At 43.5% G+C, this 22,688-nt stretch overlaps 1 long non-coding RNA gene across 1 annotated transcript in view; it reads left to right on the forward strand.

Moving 5' to 3' along the window:
* Positions 1-20,046, forward strand: part of LOC126480944 (uncharacterized) — a 179,314-nt gene extending 159,268 nt beyond the window's left edge. The window contains exon 3 of the long non-coding RNA XR_007587484.1: positions 19,975-20,046. This is a non-coding gene — a long non-coding RNA (uncharacterized LOC126480944). The remainder of the gene's footprint in view (positions 1-19,974) is intronic.
* The last annotated feature ends 2,642 nt before the right edge of the window (positions 20,047-22,688 follow it).

Raw genomic sequence — 22,688 nt, forward strand, 5'->3', positions numbered from 1 at the left:
TCAGGGCGCCAAAGAGCTACTACTGCAGTGGATGACCGCCACCTACGGATTATGGCTCGGAGGAACCCTGACAGTAACGCCACCATGTAGAATAATGCCTTTCGTGCAGCCACAGGACGTCGTGTCAAAACTGAAACTGTGTGCAATAGGCTGCATGACGCGCAACTTCACTCCCGACGTCCATGGCGAGGTTCATCTTTGCAACCACGACACCATGTAGCACGGTACAGATGGGCCCAACAACATGCCGAATGGACCGCTCAGGCTTGGCAACACGTTCTCTTCACCGATGAGTGTCGCATATGCCTTCAACCAGACAATCGTCGAAGATGTGTTTGAGGCGACCCGGTCAGGCTGAACGCCTTAGACACACTGTCCAGCGAGTGCAACAAGGTGGAGGTCACCTGCTGTTTTGGGGTGGTATTATGTGAGGCCGACGTACGCCGCTGGTGGTCATGGAAGGCGCCGTAACGGCTGTACGATACGGAATGCCATCCTCCGACCGATAGTGCAACCATATCGGCAGCATATTGGGGAGGCATTCGTCTTCATGGACGACAATTCGCGCCCCGATCGTGTACATCTTGTGAATGACTTCCTTCAGAATAACGACATCGCTCGACTAGAGTGGGCAGCATTTTCGCCAGAGATGTACCCTGTCGAACATGCCTGGGATGGATTGAAGTGGGCTATTTAAGGACGACGTGACCTACCAACCACTCTGAGGGATCGACGCCGAATCGCCGTTGAGGGAGTTGGACAATCTGGACCAACGGTGCCTTGATGAACTTGAGGATAGTATGCCACAACGAATACAGGCATGCATCAATGGAATAGGACATGCTACTGGGTATTAGAGGTACCGGTGTGTACAACAGTCTGGACCACCACCTCTGAAGGTCTCGGTGTGTGGTGCTACAACATGCAACGTGTGGTTTTCATGAGCAATAAAAAGGGCGGAAATGGTGTTTATGTTTATCTCCATCCCAATTTTCTGTAAAGGTTCCGGAGTTCTCGGAACCGAGCTGATGCAAATGTTTTTTTTCTGATGTGTGTAGTGCAATCTGGCAAGGTCCCCGGAATTACTTTGCGCCTCAGCGCTTCGAGCTGCTGACACAGAGGGAGGCCCCATTCTGCATTTAACTTGCGTAGCCGTGAGACATAGTTCATGTAGCAACAACGAACAGAGTAGCTGCAATTTTTTTTAATATTGAAGAATTTACACTTCTACAACAAAAGTAAGGCTTCGAGCGGGAGTCGAAGTGTTGCCTCATACAAATGCGTCCATACGAAGCTCGAGCGGTAACGGCATGACCACCATGAAGCCTAAGGTCCGGTGCCGAGGCACAGGTATATCAGTTACATAACAGACACGCAAAACTTCTCGCGACTCTCTGGGAATTGCCACTTTACTATTTGCAAATTACATTGTTTTGATGGCCTACTGAAGATATACCAAATTTGAAATAAATCCACGATCCCAGCGTCGTGGCCTCCCCTTCCTAGTCACAGCACATTTCGTTAACGGCCGGCTAGTCAGAGGGAGCAGTACCTGTGGTGGGCTGGCGGTGTCGCCGCGCGCCGCGCGCCGCACAGTGCCGGACAGGCGGTACCAGCGGCCAGGAGGCGCGCCGGTTCCGCTGTGGACGGAGCGCGGCTGACGCGCCTTGGCCTAGGCTCAAGAATCCGCGGCCCACGTCCCGTGGATCCCTTCCTCGTGACGCATCGAGCGTACACGTCGCTCCAACCGAGTGTTGCCGTAGCCCAGCGGCTCGCAGGAATGCCGCTCCTTCTGCCTGCCTCGCGTTGAGCATTCATCACCACGCTCATCTTCTATTATGATGCTGCACATCTGTTTGACGCCTGAAAGGGATATGCTTATAGAGACCTACTTCACTTCGGTAGGTTCCAAACCTATTCCAAACAAGAGTCTGTCCTTTAAGTCCGTAATATAATATTTTCAATTTTGCACCTACGTTCAAAACATTTAATCTCAAAGCAGATTTAATGAAACGTAGACCTATTATGAATCTACACTACTGGCCATTAAAATTGCTACACCACGAAGATGACTTGCTACAGACGCGAAATTTAACCGACAGGAAGAAGATGCTGTGGTATGCAAATGATTAGCTTTTCAGAGCATTCCAACAAGGTTGGTGCCGGTGGCGGCACCTACAACGTGCTGACATGAGGAAAGTTTCCAACGATTTCTCATACACAAACAGCAGTTGACCGGCGTTGCCTGGTGAAATGTTATTGTGATGCCTCCTGTAAGGAGGAGAAATGGGTACCATCAGATTTCCGACTTTGATAAAGGTCGGATTGTAGCCTATCGCGATTGCGGTTTATCGTATCGCGACATTACTGCTCGCGTTGGTCGAGATCCAATGACTGCTAACAGAATATTGAATCGATGGGTTCAGGAGGGTAATACGGAACGCAGTGCTGAATCCCAACGGCCTCGTATCACTAGCAGTCAAGATGACAGGCATCTTATCCGCATGACTGTAACGGATCGTGCAGCCACGTCTCGATCCCTGAGTCAACAGATGGGGACGTTTGCAAGAAAACAACCATCTGCACGAACAGTTCGACGATGTTTGCAGCAGCATGGACTATCAGCTCGGAGACCATAGCTGCGGTTGCCCTTGAAGCTGCATCAGAGGCAGCAGCGCCTGCGATGGTGTATTCGACGACGAACCTGAGTGCACGAATGGTAAAACGTCATTCTTTCGGATGAATCCAGGTTCTGTTTACAGCATCATGATGGTCGCATCCGTGTTTGGCGACATCGCGGTGAACACACATTGGAAGCGTGTATTCGTCATCGTCATACTGGCCTGGCGTATCACCCGGCGTGATGGTATGGGGTGCAATTGGTTACACTTCTCGGTCACCTCTTGTTCGCATTGACGGCACTTTGAACAGTGGACGTTACATTTCAGATGTGTTATGACCCGTGGCCCTGCCCTTCATTCGATCCCTGTGAAACCCTACATTTCAGCAGGATAATCCACGACCGCATGTTGCACGTCCTGTACGGGCCTTTCTGCATACAGAAAATGTTCGAATGCTGCCCTGGCCAGCACATTCTCCAGATCTCTCACCAACTGAAAACGTCTGGTCAATGGTGGCCCAGCAACTGGCTCGTCACAATACGCCAGTCAGTACTCTTGATGAACTGTGGTATCGTGTTGAAGCTGCATGGGCAGCTGTACCTGTACACGCCATCCAAGCTCTGTTTCACTCAATGCCCATGCGTATCAAGGCCGTTATTATGGCCAGAGGTGGTTGTTCTGGGTACTGATTTCTCAGTATCTATGCATCCAAATTGCGTGAAAATGTAATCACATGTCAGTTCTACTACAATATGTTTGTCCAATGAATACCCATTTGTCATCTGCATTTCTTCTTGGTGTAGCAATTTTAATAGCCAGTAGTGTATTTTTTTAGTGCGATTTGCTGCGAGGCGCGCAGGAAGACAGTCAGCGAGGTCCTGAAAGGTACCGACAGTGATGCGGCGCCAGTGGCGTGGGCAGCTGCACCAGCTTTCTCGGTTAAGGGTCCGTGGCGCGATCAGACCGTTGGAGGTGGTCACACAGATTGTCGACTGGGTTTAAGTCTGGAGAGATTGGTGATGACTGGAGTACGATAAACTCATCCTGGAGGTCCAGTTGCTATGCTGGCGTGCAAATTCCAGCTTTCGTCGCTCATGAACAGCAGTCAGTATGGGCGCCTGCTGCGGCGGCACATACGTAGCAACGTCAGCTGAACTGACGGCGAGGAGACACCGTTGGAAGCCTCCTGGTTCATCTGGGCGGTCGACTACTCAACAGTTGCGTGTCTATTCGCCCGTACATATCTCTGCAGCCATCTTTTACCCGTGGTTCACGACAGAAGCCTCGGCCCCAGTTTTGGGTATCGCCAATTTGCCTTGCCCGGTACATTTTAACCGCGGAAGCACACGGACAGTTCACAAATTTTGCTGTTTCGGATATGCTTCCACTTTCGGTCAAAAAGTCCCTTGGAAATCGGAAATGTCGTGTGGCTAGGGCGTCCCGTCGGGTAGACCGGTCGCCTGGTGCAAAAATTTTGAATTGACGCCACTTCGGCGACTTGCGCGTAGATAGGGATGATATCATGATGATGAAGACAACACACCACCCAGTCTCTGAGCGGAGAAAATCTCCAACCCTGCCGGGAATCGATCCAGGGCCCCTTAGCATGACAGTCCACTGCACTCATCACTTTTTTTTGCCTTTTTTTCATTGTTGATAGCTGTGTTTGGTCGTTGCGGACGTCACGTGACATCTGGTCAAGTTCGTTTGTTGATCCTTCCACTCAGTTTTTTTATTACAGAGGTCAACCAGCTCTCTGAGCGAACACGCCAAGCTACCTTGCCGGCTGTCCACTGAGCTATCGGGGCGGATAGAAAGCCCATTATTGTGCACTTCGGACGTCAGACACCTCGTTCTGTTTCCTCTTTACGACTACGACTGCACAGATTTCCTGACCCCCCCCCTCCCCGTTCACCGCTCACCCCCGCCCCCCCACCCCTCCGACATGTTTTCTGTAGCCTCCACCACTAGTGCTGCCACCTACCGTCTGTGAGTGGTTACTGTATGTAGATGTCGCATATAGGCAGTGGTCAAACTAATGTGACTGGGCCGTGTATGTAGAGATTTCAGAATATGAGTTTCACGTGTCATCCTGCTCTAAGACCATTATGCTAACACAGTGGCGCACTATCAGCATCCATTATATGTTCCGGGTACCCTGCATACACAGTTCTGCTGCGCTACGGATAATAGGCGCGTCACAGTGTGCGACTAAGATAGCGTGCCAGCCACAACAGTTCATTGATCGTAACAGTGTTTAAGATGCTGTAAGGAAAGAAGAAATACTAAAGAGTGAATCATTATCGTCGAATCTGAAATAGGGGAACACAATTTTTTAGCAAGTTGATATTTTTATTCCTCGTCCCTGCACAACCCATATCGCATTCCAGTGCACGCAATTGGCGTATTTGTTACAGATGTTTCTGATGTCAGGATGGATTCATATTGGCCTAATAGCTTGTACATAACTTTCCAAATGTAGGAAGTGATCATTATTAATCTCATATGTCTTATTATTTTATCCAGACTATTTTCGTCAGTAGCTCCGACATCGTCATTCCTTCGTTGTACGTATAACGAGGAACTGTTCCGAGCGCATCACTACATCGTACTTTGCCCGCAAGTACATACACAGAGTGTAACTGCCGAAAACTAGGAACTTTCTCAATCCCACATTCCATTTCCCATTTATTGAAACACCACCAAACCTAAAAACATACAGAACAAACAGTTTATTGTCGTGAAGCTGAATAGTTTCGTCTCGACTATCACAGGAGCAAAGTTTCCAAACTCTGTTTCTGAACTTAATGTCTATGGGTAACAAGGCTTTAAAAGGGAAAAGAAAATTTTAACTTTAGTTTTAGGGAGATCCATGTATTGACATCAATGAAATCAATGTTCACATAGTACATAAGCTCATACAAATTTCTTTCCCCTTTTATGTGATCTATTTTGGAAGTCCGCAAGTATTAGGAGACAAGAGCGACGCCACGAATTTTCTCCTGTCCTTTTCAAGTCCAGGAAAATAAACTGAGAGCAGTGTCCACATCCAGTAGAGTTAGCACTGCATTTATTCTACATATTCGTTGATGCTGCACCAATCTTACAACATTCTATGGTTTGTCAAAGATCTAGACATAATTGTGTACGTCACAAGTGTGAAAATCTCATTTGGAAACAACCGCTGTATCGGTACCATCTGGAGATCTGTACGTCTTCACTCGAATCAGCGTTATTCTCGGAGCAGTTCCCCTTTATACATATACATTGTTAATTTTTCCCTGGAGATGAATAGCGCGTTGTTTAGTCTGCCAGAAATTTGACACTAGCAGGTGGAACTTCTCTGAAAAACCCTGAATGCCATAAACACTTTTATTACAGCAATAACATTTCTGACCGAGCACTGATATCTTCGTAAACATCCAGCAGAGGTGGATAAACAGGATGTTACCTGGTGTTCGCGACGTGAAATCACAAAATGTAACAAGTACTAACATCAAAGTCATGCATAACAACGTTTAATGCTTGAGTTTATAATTAGTAGCTATTCTTGGCAATAAGGAGGCAATCAAAGGAACGTAAAAATAGTTGCATCCGTGTGTCTTTTAAACAGCGCTTTTACCGCCTCCCACGGATAAGCATTTGTGGCGCGTTAACATCACAATGAGGCGTCCGCCCCCGGTAGCTGAGTGGTCAGCACGACAGAAAGTTAATCCAAAGGGCCCGGGTTCGATTCCCACCTGGGTCGTAGATTTTCTTCGCTCAGGGTCTAGGTGTTGTGTTGTCCTAATCATTATCATTTCATCCCCACCGACGCGCAAGTCGCCGAAGTGGCGTCAAATCCAAAGACTTGCACCCGGCGAACGGTCTACCCGACGGAATGAAGCAAATACGATATTGAAAGAAAATAGGCCGAATTTATTATTAACTTTTCAATTCAGAATTGTTCGCTTAGAAATACCCGATCAGCAAGGAAATCATTCTTCATAGTGGATTTAAGCACCGTAGCCCCAACTGTCAACTTTTGAGACAGACGGACAGTTTATGGACGTGACCAGCATATGCTTAAGGACAGTGGTATCACCAACAGTTCTGGGATTTGTGAGAACTGGGAAGGTAGCAAACTTCATCTGTCCCACCTACAATGAACAAGAACAACAACATTCCAAAATTTTCGTAATATTTGGACTGCAAAACAACAAACACAAAGAGGAATTAAACTGCATTCTTGTAATGAAATGTCTTACTTTGATTTTTTTCTCGTACCACTGGCTTATCATTTTGAAAAGTAACTCTGGAGAAAGAGAACCAGCCCTGTCACACGCACTACCTGATCGAAAGTATCCGGACATTCCTTATGTAGACCACTAGGCATCACGAGAGGTGATCAGACGGGGAGTATTGTGTCAGTAGAGAAGTAGTAACAGCAAAATGGGTACGTCAGGAGAGATCAATGACGTTGAAAGTGCGCTAATCATTGGATTACGCCCCAGTAAAAAAAATCATCAGGAACATTTCAGCCATTCTAAAGCTGCCCAAGTGGACTCACGGTGATGTGACTGTGAAGTGAAAACGCGAAGAAACAACGAGAGCTTCAACCAAAATCAGGCAGACCTCATGTACTGAAGGACAGGAACCGTCAACGTTGGGGAGGTTGGTTGTAAACAATCGAGTGGAATCAGCAGAAGGAAATTTTTGGATATTTCTGGTAAGGTCTTATGGAGCCAAACTCAGCGGAAGGAATCACTCATAGTGCTACCAGGAGTCACACAACACTGTGCGTAGGGAGTTAAAAATACTTAGGTGCAATGTTCCAGTATCTTCTCATAAGCCACTCGTTTCTGTAGTCGACGTTAAGCGACAGTTGAGGTCGTGTAAAGTGGATGACTGGAAACGAGTAATTTGGAGTGATTAAGCATGCTACACCCTGTGGCAGTCCGTGGAATGGATTTGTGGTCGGTGAATACTTAGCGTACATTATCTGCTATCATGTGTAGTACCAATTGTGGAGTCACATGGGGTAGTGTTGTGGTACAGCGGTGATTTTGGTGGTTATGGTGATGTCCCCTTAAACGGTAAATGAGGAAGAACAAGGACATATTTTGCAGCGTTGTATAATACGTAGAGAAGAACGTTTCAGGGACGACAGTTGTGTCAGCTGACAATGTACCCTGCCATAAAGCAGCCTCTAGCAGGCAATGGTTTGTGGACAATAACATTCATGAAGTGGACTGCTTGCCCAGTCCCGACCTGAACATAATTGGACACCGGTGGGACGAGTTAGAACGTCAGCTTCGCTACAGATATTCAGACACCTCATTTAAAGTGTCCCCCGCAGTGTCCAAACTGTCTCAAGGGCGAAGGGTTGACACATGTCACCTTAATGCCCAGAAATAAGTATTCGGATTCTTTTGATCAGATAATGTACTTGCTATAAACGTGTAGCACGCAGTTTTTCGTTGTATGTTAAAACACATTCCTAAATCCGTCGTTTTCTTTAATACTTGTCTCTGAACATTTCAGTATTGTCTATTCTACTGTTGATGTATGAATATTTCTCTGAAAAGAGAACTATTTTTACGTCTTGCATGTTGCAGGTTCTTTTTTCACATCTATTCGATTTTCATAATTCTATCATCTGTTCATTTTTCCAGATAGTAATTTCAGATCGTACTTCGTAAAACAGACGACCGCGTAAAATAATCTCAAACAGTCTCCTTATTCGTATATCTGTTAGCAAGCCCGCGTGGTTGCGTCACTCGTCGTTATTCAAATTTTCTAATTTGATTTAGATGTACAATGTTTCATGCCTTACTAGACCCATTACGGATACACTTCTTTTCCTACAACAGTCCCCTCCATACCTTCTGAGACAGATAACTTTGTTTTGTGTCTAGCTGTAAATTCGAAATATTGAATCGCAGTCTTTCTTTTATGAAGAGTAGTGCAGTCCTCATAAGGCAAAGTCAGTTTCATATCAACGTGTGCTGTCTGTTCTTTCGGACATACCTTTGATAAATCTTATGTAAACTGAAAGTGGAAGGGGCGTAAAGGAAAGGGAAAGAGCTGTTGATGTCAGCTTCATCAGGAATTTGTGCGGAATCAGCGGCGACGAGTGAAAATGTGTGCTGGCCCAGGATTCTAACCCAGGACCTCCTGCTTACTAGGCAGCTGTGTTAAGCGCTGCGCCACCCGGACGCAGTGTTTATCGCAATTGTGCGGTCTGGCACACATTTTCGTTCTTCGTCACCGATTCCGCACAAAGTCCTAGTGCAGCTGACGTCACTGATTCCTTCCCTTTCCTTTTCTTTCTCCTCATTCCGCCTCTAGTTTACTCAAAATCAGTTTATCACCCAAGTTTCATTTCAGCTTCTTCTTCACACGTTACTCAGCTACTTCTGGTGTGTTTTCTTAGTATAATGAGACACTTCTAAACACAATTTTAGGAGTGCTGTTGTTAGACTTCAGTAACTAAGTTTGTTTAAGTATACTGGGTGTAAATTTTAAGTTGACAAACCAGAATAACTCGAAAAATAAGCTTCACACGAAAAAGGAGTAGAATTCAAAATTGGTTATTTTCGGGGGGACATCTGCTGGTGCTAAAATTAGCTCGCCACCCCAGTAGCATGGGGATGGGGCGGTAGGCAACTTCAAAATTTCAAATGGGAACGCCCACTTTTTATTGCAGTATCAGATTCTTACTTAAAAAACTACTTACATTTTGACTTAAACATTTGTTTCGATTCTTGGTAGTTGGCACTGTAATTCAAGAAAACCTATGTTCTCATTTTTGCATGGAAAATGGTTACTGATGAATAAGAAATTTTGATTCGCTAAAACTAAAACTCTCCGTCTCTCCTCATAGGGCAGGGTTTGAGAGAGAGGAATTAGAGTTTTACAAACCTCAAAACAAACAAAACTTATCCGAATCTGCGGAAAAAATTAATATGTAGGTCAACATTTGTAAAAATTCTAACCGATCAGGAAGTCTGCGCTCACGATGATGGTAGTATTCCTCCAAGAAATTCACGCTCTTTTTGAATTTTATTTTATTTTATTTACTTTTTTTAAATCGTATGTCCTCTGACTGGTTAGAAGCATCCCACTACGAATGTGACACTTGCATCGTACTTTCTCAGTCATTTGTTGGATGTATTCCACTCTCTGTCTTCCACTACTGTTTTGTATTTTCAACAGCTCCCTCTTAGTACCACGGAAGTTATTACCTGATGTCTTACCACATCTCCCTTCTTCTCAGCAGAGGTTTCTATATGGTCCTTCCTGCACAGAAGTTGTGAAGAACCTCGGTGTTTCCACATAATTTTGAACACGATACTGTTGGGTGCTATCTCAGAACCTTCGATTCGCTTCTTTTTTCGTTTTCTCGCAGTCCACGACTGACTACCATATGACGCTATGCTGCAAACGTCATTCTCAGAAAGTTCTTCCTCGGATTAAAGCTATACAAGATACTGAGCAAGTGGGGTGAACATGGGAAGGGGGATGGCAAAATAAAATAATTAATAAAAGGAAATTTGTGATATATTCACAGTGAAGTAATACAGTAAAGGGTCGTCGACGAGTGCAAAACTTGTGGTCGCTCTGCACTCGGAAGGTATCTGAAAAAATTAATTGGGGAGCCAGCCCCGCCATGTCCTTAGAGAATCGTTGACACGTCTGGTGTTTCAGAAATGTCAAAGATTGTCAAGAACGTCGTCGTGTTCCTCATCGCACAGCGAAAAACTGCGTGATTTCCATGCTGGCCGTCGTGGTTCTGACCTACATCGTGGAGACGTTAAGAGAAGGGGTGATATGTGGGTAAGAGGGGTTGTGATGACCTTCCCGTCGTCTGACATTGCCATAGTGGAACTGTGGAACGGGGAGCAATTGTACTGAAATTTGGTGCCAATATGACATCATCAAATCACCTTACACGTCACATTAATTTCTGAGTATGGCCTTTTTTAGCATGTGCCACCAACTTACTGATTAAGTGTCGTGGAGCTCGAGGTCAACGTCGCAAGACGCCACACTTTTGCATCATCGCAGAGGAACATTGAAGGCACGTTTGTACCAAATTCAAAATTTCTGCGTCGGAATAGGAGACAGGTTTTTTAAAGTTGATCCTTTAATCGTATTGCGAATTGTAGTAAGGTTTGCAAAAGGCCGTCAGCCACATTTGTATATATAAAGCCATAATAAAATCACTAAGAAGAGATGTATGTATTAATAGATTTCTTATATGTTAGATGACATTAACATGTCAGCGTCATGCTTAATCTCACACACGTATATATTCAGACGATTCATGTAAGCATTTACTATCAGACCAAATGCGTGTTTTCACACCCTCTTGTACAATCGGACTTTTTATTTATATTCGCTTGATCTAAGATGTAAGAACGAATTACTGCCTGCCCACTAGGTGCTAGCTAAGTCTTATTCTTTTTTACAAAAAAAACCTGCATCAAATGTGAGTACAACAATCTCGGAAGCTATAATACGAAACATTGACTACGGAAAAGTATGCCACATGCAAGTGCCAACATTGTAGATAAGTTTCATAGCAGAGATATTGCTTGCACGAAACTAATTATAATTGGGAGGATAGTTGTTCAAGTTTCCATTTGACTGCAAAAATTATGGTATAGAAGTTTCATCAGGATTGAGTAGCAACCTTAATGTAATTGTAATCCAATCACTGTGTGGCTGCAAGAGCGATTCATTCCGGTATGTACTGTGGATGTAGCAATTTTTTTTTTTTTTTTTTTTTTTTTTTTTTTTTTTTTTTTTTTTCAATAGGACTCGTGTTATTGTGCTTGCCACATGGCTTTTGCTGACAGGATGTGTGTGTGTGTGTGTGTGTGTGTGAGTGAAGATCGGGTATACTTATTCCACCAGACATATTTGGATACAGACTGCTGGGAACTATGTTCCGGCATCTCCCGACTTAACGATATAGAGTGGGCCTTAAGACTGACTGCCATACAGTGGACCCGGGTTCGATTCCCGGCCGGGCCGGATATTTTATTCGCTCTGGGATTAGTTGTTGTGTTATCATCATCATCATCATCATCATCATCGACGCACAAGCCGCCGAAGTGGCGACAAATAGACATGCACTAGGTGGCAGGACAACCCCAGATGAGGTATTGCAGCCAAAAAATGCCAAACTATCATTTCATTACTAACATATGGAATAGCTGAAGTAAATAGTAAGGTTTTTCCTAGTTTCCTTAAACCGCATTAGGCGAATGCTGGGATGATTCCTTTGAAAAGAATACAGTCTGTTTTCTTTCCCAATCGGAGCTTGAGCATCACCTGCAAAGATCCCGTGATTGATAGCGTTAAACTGTAAGCTGCTCAAAAACTATTTTATTGAGGATAAGATGAAAGAGTGTACACTCCTCACCTTTAGAGCAAGCAAAATATGTCGTAAGGTGACAGTGTTCCAAGTTTTCAATTCTAATATTCAGTTCATTTCAAAACAGTCGTCACTTGTGGCCAGAAATAATTTACAAAGAGGAAGCTACGATCACTCATAATAGGACTTTGAATTCAGTAATAGTCATTTGTAGCCTACCCAAATCTTTCCTTATGTTATAGTGGAGGTAAGGGATATTACATACCGTTTGTCAAGATATGTGTCCGTGTTCTGAAGAAAGGTTACTTGCCGGTAAAATTCAGTATTTTTACTGGAGTAAGCATGGAGAAGATTTATTGTTATTTTTGTAATACATAGGCTATTTCAAAACTATCAGGAAGCACTTTTGGGATATTTCAGGAGATTGGTGAACGAATAAATCGAGTGTAGGAAACTAAGTCTAGTAACCTCAACTATTGACGTTACAAATCATGAAAATCCTGAGGCCTTTTGACTATAGAGCAGTGTATAACATCACATTCACCACTGGGCAATCAGGCAGTTAGTCAAGACACTTATGAAAGAAAATAGGTTCCGAAAATTCAGTTATTAAATGGAAGTCAAAAAGTAGAAGTGTAAACGTAAATTGCCCAATATTGTAGTTACTTTGAAGAAGTATGTACTACCATTTAAGCTGACGTTAAAAGTAAACGAACATCCACAGATTCCTCTATCCATGTGTTACAAACACCTCAGGTTCGGGCACTTCAGCAACCAGTGCTCCGGTCCCAAGCGCTGTTGTAAATGTGACGGAGAACACCTTTCAACTAACTGCATAGCTACTAATTTACAGTGTTTGCGTTGTGGAGGAGGCCAGGTCATTGGAAAATTTGGAAATTTATGGTAAGGTGTTATGGGACCAAACAGCTGAGGTCATCGGTTCCTAAGCCTACTCACTACTGAATCTAACATAAACTAACTTATGCTAAGAATAACACAGACACTCATTTCCGAGGATGGAATCGAACCTCCGACGTGGGGAGCCGCATAGACCGTGACAAGACGCGAACTACCTCGTTTTTCTCAGAAAACGCAAGTTTACTATACACAATAACATGTCGCTCAAAGACGCCGAGGTCATACTTAATGAAATTAACTATGCAGTTGTCACATGACACTTTGATTGACAGTACACGTGGATATGTATTCAGTTCTCAAATTCAGCACAAAATTTTCGATGTACGGGATTACAGTTTATTTCCTCCACTAAATTACGATCACACATGGAGGTTCGTGTTCCTCCATTGACATCTCAAGACCTATCCCTTAGATGCAGAAATGTAAAGAGCTTACCAGTCGACTCAACTCTCCGAAACGACTAACATGAATAACACAGCACAGACTTCGGGTTTCAGAGATTACTATCCCTAACATTACATTCGACTGTTTAGTAGACTTACTGGTTTCCAGTCTCAGGAATTAGAGCGCTGTCTCCTGACCCCACCTGAGAGGGTGTGTCGGAAGTTTTATGAAGATGAATCCCTCTCGCCCTTCGAGTCATTCGTCTGATTCTAGGAAAAATGGTAGCAGAAATCAACTCACAGATAAGATTTACGTAGGGTATAAGCAATTGTGGTATAGTCTCTAACAACTCAGAGTTACTTAACATAGACTAAAGGAACAGAGTTGTAATCAACATATCGGATAATGACTTTCGCGCTCCTTGAGTGGAATGCTCAGTCAGCCGCAGTCAACACACAGAATACATCTGCGGCTAGATTTCCAAAACGTTCTTCAAACCTGACATATCAACTATAGAGGATTCTGTGTTGTCGGATTATACAGGCCAGACGGAAAAGATGATGTCGCGATCCTGCTACGAAAAAGAGTCATTAATCAACTGCACCACCACAAAGCTACAATTAGCAGTAGTACAAATTAAATAAGGACTATATCATTAACTTAGTTATCGGATCATTTCCCCCTAAAGCAAGGTAAGCGAAGCTCTGTGGGTGTTTCAGCGGCTCAGTACAGAGCTCAGCTAACGTAATACAATCACCTCATAATCCTCAATGATGGCTCTCCTACCTTTCTGTCGCTCTCTCACAGAAGCTGATCTTAAACTGCACACCGTACAATAATCTAAACGATATGTTACGGCTATTCAACATTATTCTCAGGATTTTCTAATGCATAATGGTGCTTGTTCTGACTTCCCATATCCAGAAAACTTGACACAGAACTATTCTAAAGAAATGACGAACTGGGAATCTCCGACACCACGGGGAGAACTCAACACACACCAGCTGGTCTGCACTCGTAATCCATGCACAACAACATATGTGGTAAGTATTAAGAGACAGGTTCTTTCTGGTGAAGCCTGACACCATAATTTTTAATTTCTACTCGCACACCCTACAGGTGTCAAGATTCTCCGCGTCGTTTCCGCAGCCGATTTTTTTCAGCAGTAATGTTTCCTGCTAATCGAACTAATATCTAATAGTTTTCCATTAGTGCTTTCGATGTATTGATCACGTTGTCCGAAACAGCGAAAACGATTTTATGGCCAATGTTATTTAGACGACCCTAAAAATGTTCTGACTTGCAAATGACTCAAATTTTGCAGAAAACAACAAATAAAGAACTGTTCTGTTAAGAAATGCTGATAAACTTTTAATGGATGTTAATAAATTGGTTTACAATAAACCTTTTGCCATTTAAGTTTGAAATACCTCGCCCTACGTTGATCAGAGCCTGTACGATATTTCCATATAGCATATGAATGATAAGTCGAAAACAATATATTCTTGAGATTGAAAGTTGTTAATAGCTTTAGGAACATGTTATAAAACCGTGCTGAAACAGTTAAACAAGTTCGTATTTGTAATACAAATACTGTCAGACACAGGAAACAAACGAACAAAAGGAGTTGACGCATTTTACTCGCTTACTTCGTAACGCCGTTCTTTACCATATCTGGGGCCTAGGGAGCAACTCAGCAAGTCAAGTAACAATTTCCCAGACCGAATGCTTGTAATGAAGAACTAGTCCTGGTATATCTCCACAAAATCCCTGAAAAGTCTCTTCCAAGTTATGTACACTAACTACTAATTCTCAACACATATATACCGGAAAATCTGTAAGTAAACTATCCTTTTCCTTTTTCCAAGTAACAGCTTAGTTCACAGAATCAGATCCAAGAGTACGAACGTACTACACAGCGACTCGTTTGAAACCGGGTCATTTCGTACGAAAAGGTGTCCATTATTCAGGAATACAAATAGTCAATAACTTCCTAGCAATTATAAAGTAATTTGTTTGTAATACGGTACATTACAGGTAGAGCGTGAAAGACTTACTGATGGACAACTTCAGTTCTGTCAGGTATATATAACATCTGCAGATCCTCAGTGCTACAATATTAGAAATATTTTTGTCATTTCTTTTTACAATGTTTGACTATAATATTATGAAGATATTGTTATAATGTATAAATTTGAAAGTTAATGATAACTGCTGCAGTAATTACCAAATTATGGTGTGTTCCCAATTTTTTGAATAGATCCACACAATCGAGAACTACCTCGGCTTATTTAAGATATATATACCGCTTATTTAAGATATTTTGTTCTGGAGGACTACAGAAAGGAAATACAGGGCCTTTCACAATTCCTAGTTCAGCTCGTTGAGGTTGTTGAGAGTAGGCGAAGTTTTGATAAGGAACAAATCCGAAAAAGTACACTTTGGATGTAAAGAGAGTTTGAAAATCGGGTCACTTTCAAATTTCCGCTTAACGGTACGGTAAATAATGGTGCAGCTGCACAGCGCATGTATTGAGAACGTTATCCGGAACGCGTCAGTCCATCTCATACCATTTTCGTCCGACTACAACAACGCCTGCGAGCTAGATGTACTCTCGTAACTAGAAGGGTCGACTGTGGTGTTCCGCGGACAACCACCACAGGTCACGGACCGAGTGTATGGAAATTTGGAAATTTGTGGTAAGTTCCTATGGGACGAAACTGCTAAGATCATCGGTCCCTAGGCTTACACACTACTTAATCCAACTTAAACTAACTTACGTTAAGGACAACACAGACAACCATGCCCGAGGGAGGAATCGAACCTCGGACGGGGGGAGCCGTGTGAACTGGGGCAAGGCGCCTCAGACCGCACGGCTACTCCACGCAGCTCCGAGTGTTTGAAAACAGGTGTCGCAGGCACATGTTGAACAACGAACAGCAGTTTTACCACGTGGAGCAGCCCCTGTAGAGCTCATAGGCCAGGATTCATTGACTCCGCTGTGCGCGTGCCGTGGAGCGGGTGAAAGGTGGCTACACTGAGCCACTGCGCCAGAGATTGCGCCAAAGAGTATTATTAAGCAGCCTCCACAGTGCTTGGAGAGAGCTCGTAGTAGTCAGCGCCTGTTAAGAACTCGTAGAAGTCAGTGCTTGTCGAGAGCTCGTGGAAGACAGTGCCTGTTAAGAGCTCGTAGTAGTCAGTGCCTGTCGAGGTCTCGTGGTAGTCTGTGCTGAGATGTTGTAGCAGAGAGTGTTTGTTGAGATGTGCTATTAGGCAGTGCTTGCTGAGATGTGATATTGGAGAGTTCTGGTTGAGATATAATGTAAGGATTAGAGTGATTTTCATCAAAATAAATGAGGTAATTAACTCCGTTTGTTTTTATTTCAGTGTCCTAAATAATGCGTCATTACAGGTTCAGTCAACAAAGCATCTGGCGTGTGTTCTTGTATTAGAGTGTAATTCTGCTTTCATTACGCAATTATAGTATTTCTAATTTTCTTTTATCACGTCAGTATAATCGGTATTTAAAAATTCTTGTCTTGTTGAAGAAGAACCGTGCCAGATGTGTACGTTGAGTCACACTCCCACACACAGAACAATTACATTTGTGCTTGGGTTTTGTAGGTTTTATAGTTGCTGGGGACTTAATTAATTTACTGTGTTTACGAAAATTTTCTTTCATTGTTTGTTGTTATTCTTTGCAGTCAGATAGCGTAATAATACTAGTCAGGGCCAACCGATTACGAGACACAGCGTAATCGGACTTACAGCTACGAAAAATAAAAAGTATTTTCAATCATATTTAATTAAGCCCCCATGCACGGGAGATTCGAAGGTGATCCCATCTCCAAAGTTATTTTACACTGATCAGTCAGAACGTTATCACCGCCTACCTAATACCTCGTACGTGCACCTTTGACACGGGTAACAGCGGTGACGCGTCATAGTATGGAAGCAATGAGACGTTGGCAGGTCGCTGGAGGGAGCTGGCACCGCATCTGCACACACAAGTCACCTAATGCGTGAAGTCCGGGGTGGGGGGCGGTAAGCTCTGACGCCGCGTCTTCGATCGGGTTCAGATCTGGCGGGTTGGGGAGCCAACACATCAATTGGAACTCGCCACTGTGTTCCTCGAATCACTCCGTCACAAATGGTTCAAATGGCTCTATGCACTATGGGACTTAACATCTTAGGTCATCAGTCCCCCAGACTTAGAACTACTTAAACCTAACCAACCCAAGGACATCACACACATCCATGCCCGAGGCAGGATTCGTACCTGCGACAGTAGCAGCATCACGGTTCCGGACTGAAGCGTCTAGAATCGCTCGATCACAGCGGCCAGCTACGCCATCACACTCCTAGCCTTCTGACATGGAGCATTTTAATAATGAAAAATGCCCTTGCCTTTGGAAAACACGATCGTCATGAAAAGGTATATGTGATCTGCAACCATTGTACGATACTCCTTGGGCGTCTTGGTGCCTTGTACGAACTCTATGAACTCATGAATGTCCACGTGAGTGATCCCCAGAGCTTAATGGAGCCACTGCCAGCTTGTCTTCGTCCAGAAGTACATGTGTCAAGGAGCTGACCCCTGGAAGACGACGGATCCACGCCCTCCCGTCGGTATGATGAAGAAGGTATCTTGATTTATCAGACCACGCAACAGCGCCGAAACTCACGTGCCTATTTCAGTCGTAGTTGCCGTTGTCGTGGTGTTAACATTGGCACGTGCGTGGGTCGTCTGCTGCGGAAGCTTGTCATTAGGAGTGTTAGGTGCACTGTGTATTCAGACACACGTGTACTCTTCCCAGCACTAAACTCTAATGTTAATTCGCCACAGTTTACCGACCGCCCCGTTTTACCAGTCTCCACAGCCAACGACGTCCGACATCAGTAATGAGCGGTAGCCGCGCAACCCCACGACATATGGTCGTGGTTTCACCTTGGCCTCGCCACGTGCTGAAGACACTCACCACAGCACTCCTCGAACACCCGGCAAGTCGTGTAGTTTCCGAAATGCTCGTGCCGAGCCTCCGGGCCATTACAGTCTGCCCTCAATCAAACTCAGATTGCGCGCCATCCCCATTCTACACACGGACAGCACGCTCGCTGATGAAGTAATAAGTGCTATCGACAGGGGATTCAAATTGATTCCATATTTTTAGGTTTCCAGAAGGCTTTCGACACCGTTCCTCACAAGCGTCTTCTAACCAAACTGCGTGCCTACGGAATATCACCTCAGTTGTGCGACTGTATTCGTGATTTCCTGTCAGAAAGGTCACAGTTCGTAGTAATAGACAGAAAGTCATCGAGTAAAACAGAAGTAATATCCGGCGTTCCCCAAGAAATTGTTATAGGCCCTCTATTGTTCCTGATCTATATTAAACGACATAGGAGACAATGTGAGTAGCTGTCTTGGATTGTTTGCAGATGGTGCTGTCATTTACCGTCTTGTAAAGTCATCAGATGATCAAAACGACTTGCAAAATGATTGAGATAAGATATCTGTATGGTGCGAAAAGTGGCAGTTGGCCCTGAATAAAGAAAAGTGTGAAGTTATTGAAATGAGTACTAAAAAAATTCTCTAAATTTCGATTACGCGATAAATCACACAAATCTGAAGTCTGTAAATTCAACTAAATACTTAGGGATTACAATTACAAATATACTAAACTGGAACGATCGCATAGATAATGTCGTGGGTAGAGCCAACCAAGGACTGCGATTCATTGGCAGAACACTTAGAAGTTGCAACAGGTCTACTAAAGAGACTGCTTAGACCACGATTGTCCGCCATATTCTGGAGTATTGCTGCGCGGTGTGGGTTCGGCATCAGGTGGGACTGGCGGATGACATCGAAAACGTACAAAGACGTGCAGCTCCTTTTGTATTATCGCGAAGTAGAGGAGATAGTGTCACAGGCTTGATACGTGAATTGTAGTGGCAATCATTAAAAGAAATGCGTTTTTCGTTGCGACGGGATCTTCTCATTAAATTTCAATCACCAGTTATCTCCTCCGACTGCGAAAACATTCTGTTGGCACCCACCTACATAGGGAGAAACGATCATCACCATAAAATAAGAGAAATCAGACCTCGCACAGGAAAATTTAAGTGCTCGTTTTTCCCACGTGCCGTTCGAGAGTTTAACGGTAGAGAGACAGCTTGAAGGTGGTTCATTGAACCCTCTGCCATGCACTTTATTGTGAATAGCAGAGTAATCACGTAGATGTATATGTAGATGTAGATACTGCATGCACCATGCGTGTGTCTGACTAGCAGTCATTCGCCGCCAGGTGACGATGCTATCGCCTGGACGGATTTATATTGATAGCAGGTCGGTGGTCGTAATGTTCTGGTGTACATACAAGTACTACGTTTCCGGTCATGGCTTCCGTGTCAAAACCTTATGTACGTACTCCCCTCTAAACCTCTTGAATCTGTAGTAGGAATTGGTGAAAACGCTGTATATCCAACCTAATGTTTAAAAAAATGAAATGAAGAACATAGAGAGAGAGAGAGAGAGAGAGAGAGAGAGAGAGAGAGAGAGAGAGAGAGAGAGAAAGGCACTGTTTCTGAATTTCAAGGATATGTTCTTTCCATTCTGCAACACTGAGCGTTCGAGGAGACTTTGTTTAGACGTTGCTCGGCAACTGACTGTTTCGCTGTTGTGTGTTGCAGCGTGGGAGAAGATGAAGCGGCCGGAGAGCGAGCGGCCCAAGGAGGATCCGTGGGACTACCTGGAGGGTGAGTACGCTCAGCAGCCTTCCCACGCGTTTCCAGTGGTAGTCATTTAGGGTACAACGACCCTAGCACCCTCTTTCCTATTCTCAAAAACAGAGCTTTCCTTACGTTTGTTTTTGCGAGAGTTTGTTAGCGTCTGTGAAACAGCGTGACTTTGCTGCGACTTAGCTATCCCTGTCTCCTAAATTCGGAGTCGCGGAATCAAGCAACGATATTAATACTTTCATCAGTAGGCTTATGTTAGACTGTGGTGCACTCTTTCACTAATTTTGCCGGGTTTTTACCTCACTGAATTTTAACTTGGGTAATTTCCAAGAAACAGTGACATCGAAGGCGCGGCCATAGTGCGAGAGATGTATATATCGAACGCTCTACTCTCTAAGCGGGAAATATAGGTACTGTTTTCTGCATTGACAACGGAAGGTCGCATGAGAGCAGTAGAAGTGCAATGCCCATATAGAATTCTCTTACGTGGAAGCAGTTGATTTTTCCGTTTGAACGATACTGACCAATGCACTGAATTCTGTTGGAAATATAGATTGCTTCCAAATCACGGTGCGATAAATTGCGTTCACCGTGGCCACCGGAGATGCATGATCGATTTACGATCGCACGTTCGATATGTATCGTTTGAACCCAACGACTTCGATAGACAATCATTCTTGGAAATTACCAAGAGCACAGTGAAAGTTAATTTTGGTTTCCAGCTTATATGTAAGAAATGTAGTAAGGGAAGTAGTAAAACAATGAAAACGTGGTTTGACATTGCGAAGCTAATTATTGCCAGAGCGTCGTACATGTTGCGTACTAGATGCCTAATTTTGCATTGGAAGACCGGAGGTGAAATTTAGGTGATATGGTTTCTGATTATTACGGATTTTATAGGGAGGTGTGTTATGTTGTTGTTTCTAATGGTAGCGTCCTGATTGGTGGACAAAACAAATTTGTAGAAGTGGTTGAATGTCACGTGGCCACCAGCAAGTGTAGAAAGACGATTACTTAAGAATCAAACAAAACATGTTTGGGTTTTCGCGGAATCCAGCGGGAGTTAAGTGCTTCATTTTACTTGTGTATTCCAGGGGAAAGAAAACGTTAGTATCTCTCATTCAACATTTCATTTTACCAGGTGCGGAAGTGATCATCGATGACTGTAAATCATACAAAACACTGAAAAACTGAGTGGCGAATCGATCATGAATTCGTCGGTCAGTTGGTAGAATTTGTATCGTCCTACAACTCATCTGTGCACACACAGATCACTGACCGTCTCTAGAAGTCTCTTACCTCATCTGGTAAGAAATAGGAGAGACCTGGGCATCGAGATGAATTGTACATATTTGTCTTTTTATCTTTTCACAAAATACGCCTATCTCGCAAATCTTTAATTTTTCCTAAAAGATATGTCAAAAGTGTATTCTTAGTACGGGAAAAAAGCAGTGGAGCCATTTGCTTACACCACGCACGATATTCTGCACGACGATGATTCACCTGATGAGTAATGTAAGTGATTTATTTTATTTACACGTCAAGTTCCGTAGGACCAAATTGAGGAGCAAACTCCAGTCATGGAACGTGTCAGTGCATAAAATTACAGATTAAAAGTAATAACAGATAAGAAAAATGTTTATCAATCCGAAAAATGTCAGTCCATAAGTTTAAGTAAACGCAATAAACAGTACAACAAATATCAGCTTAATTTTTCAAGGAACTCCTTGACAGAATAGAAAGAGTGACCCATGAGGAAGCTTTCCAGGTTTGATTTGAAAGCGCGTGGATTACTGCTAAGATTTTTTAATTCGATTAGTAGCTTATTGAAAATGGATCCAGCACTATACTGCACACCTTGCTGCACAAGACTTAAGAATGTCCGATACAAATGTAGGTTTCATATATTTAATAAATTCCCGTGAGTGAAAGAAGTGCTGCTACACTCTCTTTTTTTTTGATAACTTCGTTTTCAGTACGATCGTCTTTTGTCGTCTCTCTTGTCAACAACTAAACATCTCGAGAGTCGAGCGTTCGATATATGTCACTCGCAGTGAGGTCACGACTTTGATGTGAACCGTATCTGGGAAATTACCTTAACTTGGCTATCGAACTTCTTCTAAAGGGCTTAGTAAACAGACTATTGGGTTATTGTTTTCAACAACAAAGTATTCATCGCACTTCACTGTGAAACATCCCCTTAGAAAAATTATACCTGACTGTGCTTAACCTGACACACAATATTTTTAGCGCAACGCAATCTGACTTTCAAAAAAATCCCTACGAAAGAATGGCCCTGACTAACATTAACCTATACCTTTCACAAATCACTTACCTCACAAAAATCTTCGTTACTGGAACTACTGCAATACAGCGAGCGCCACTACTGCCAGCTAAATAAAAGATTCAAACTACGGAGGGCACTAACTACTGATAGGCATAGTTAGCACATGAAAGATTTTAATAGAGAACAATCAATGTATTTACCTTAATAGTCATAATATATATAGCAGTTCATGACAAATTTCAAAACTCCGCCATCTCTCTCCCCACATCCACCACTGCTGGCGGCTCACCTCCAACTGCGCAACGCTACGTGCTGTTAACAGCCCAGCTGCCCAACACTACAATGGCAGACAACAATGCAAACTAGCCACAGACTGCAC

This window comes from Schistocerca serialis, chromosome 5, assembly GCF_023864345.2.
Source record: "Schistocerca serialis cubense isolate TAMUIC-IGC-003099 chromosome 5, iqSchSeri2.2, whole genome shotgun sequence".
In the NCBI taxonomy this organism is placed as follows: domain Eukaryota; kingdom Metazoa; phylum Arthropoda; class Insecta; order Orthoptera; family Acrididae; genus Schistocerca; species Schistocerca serialis.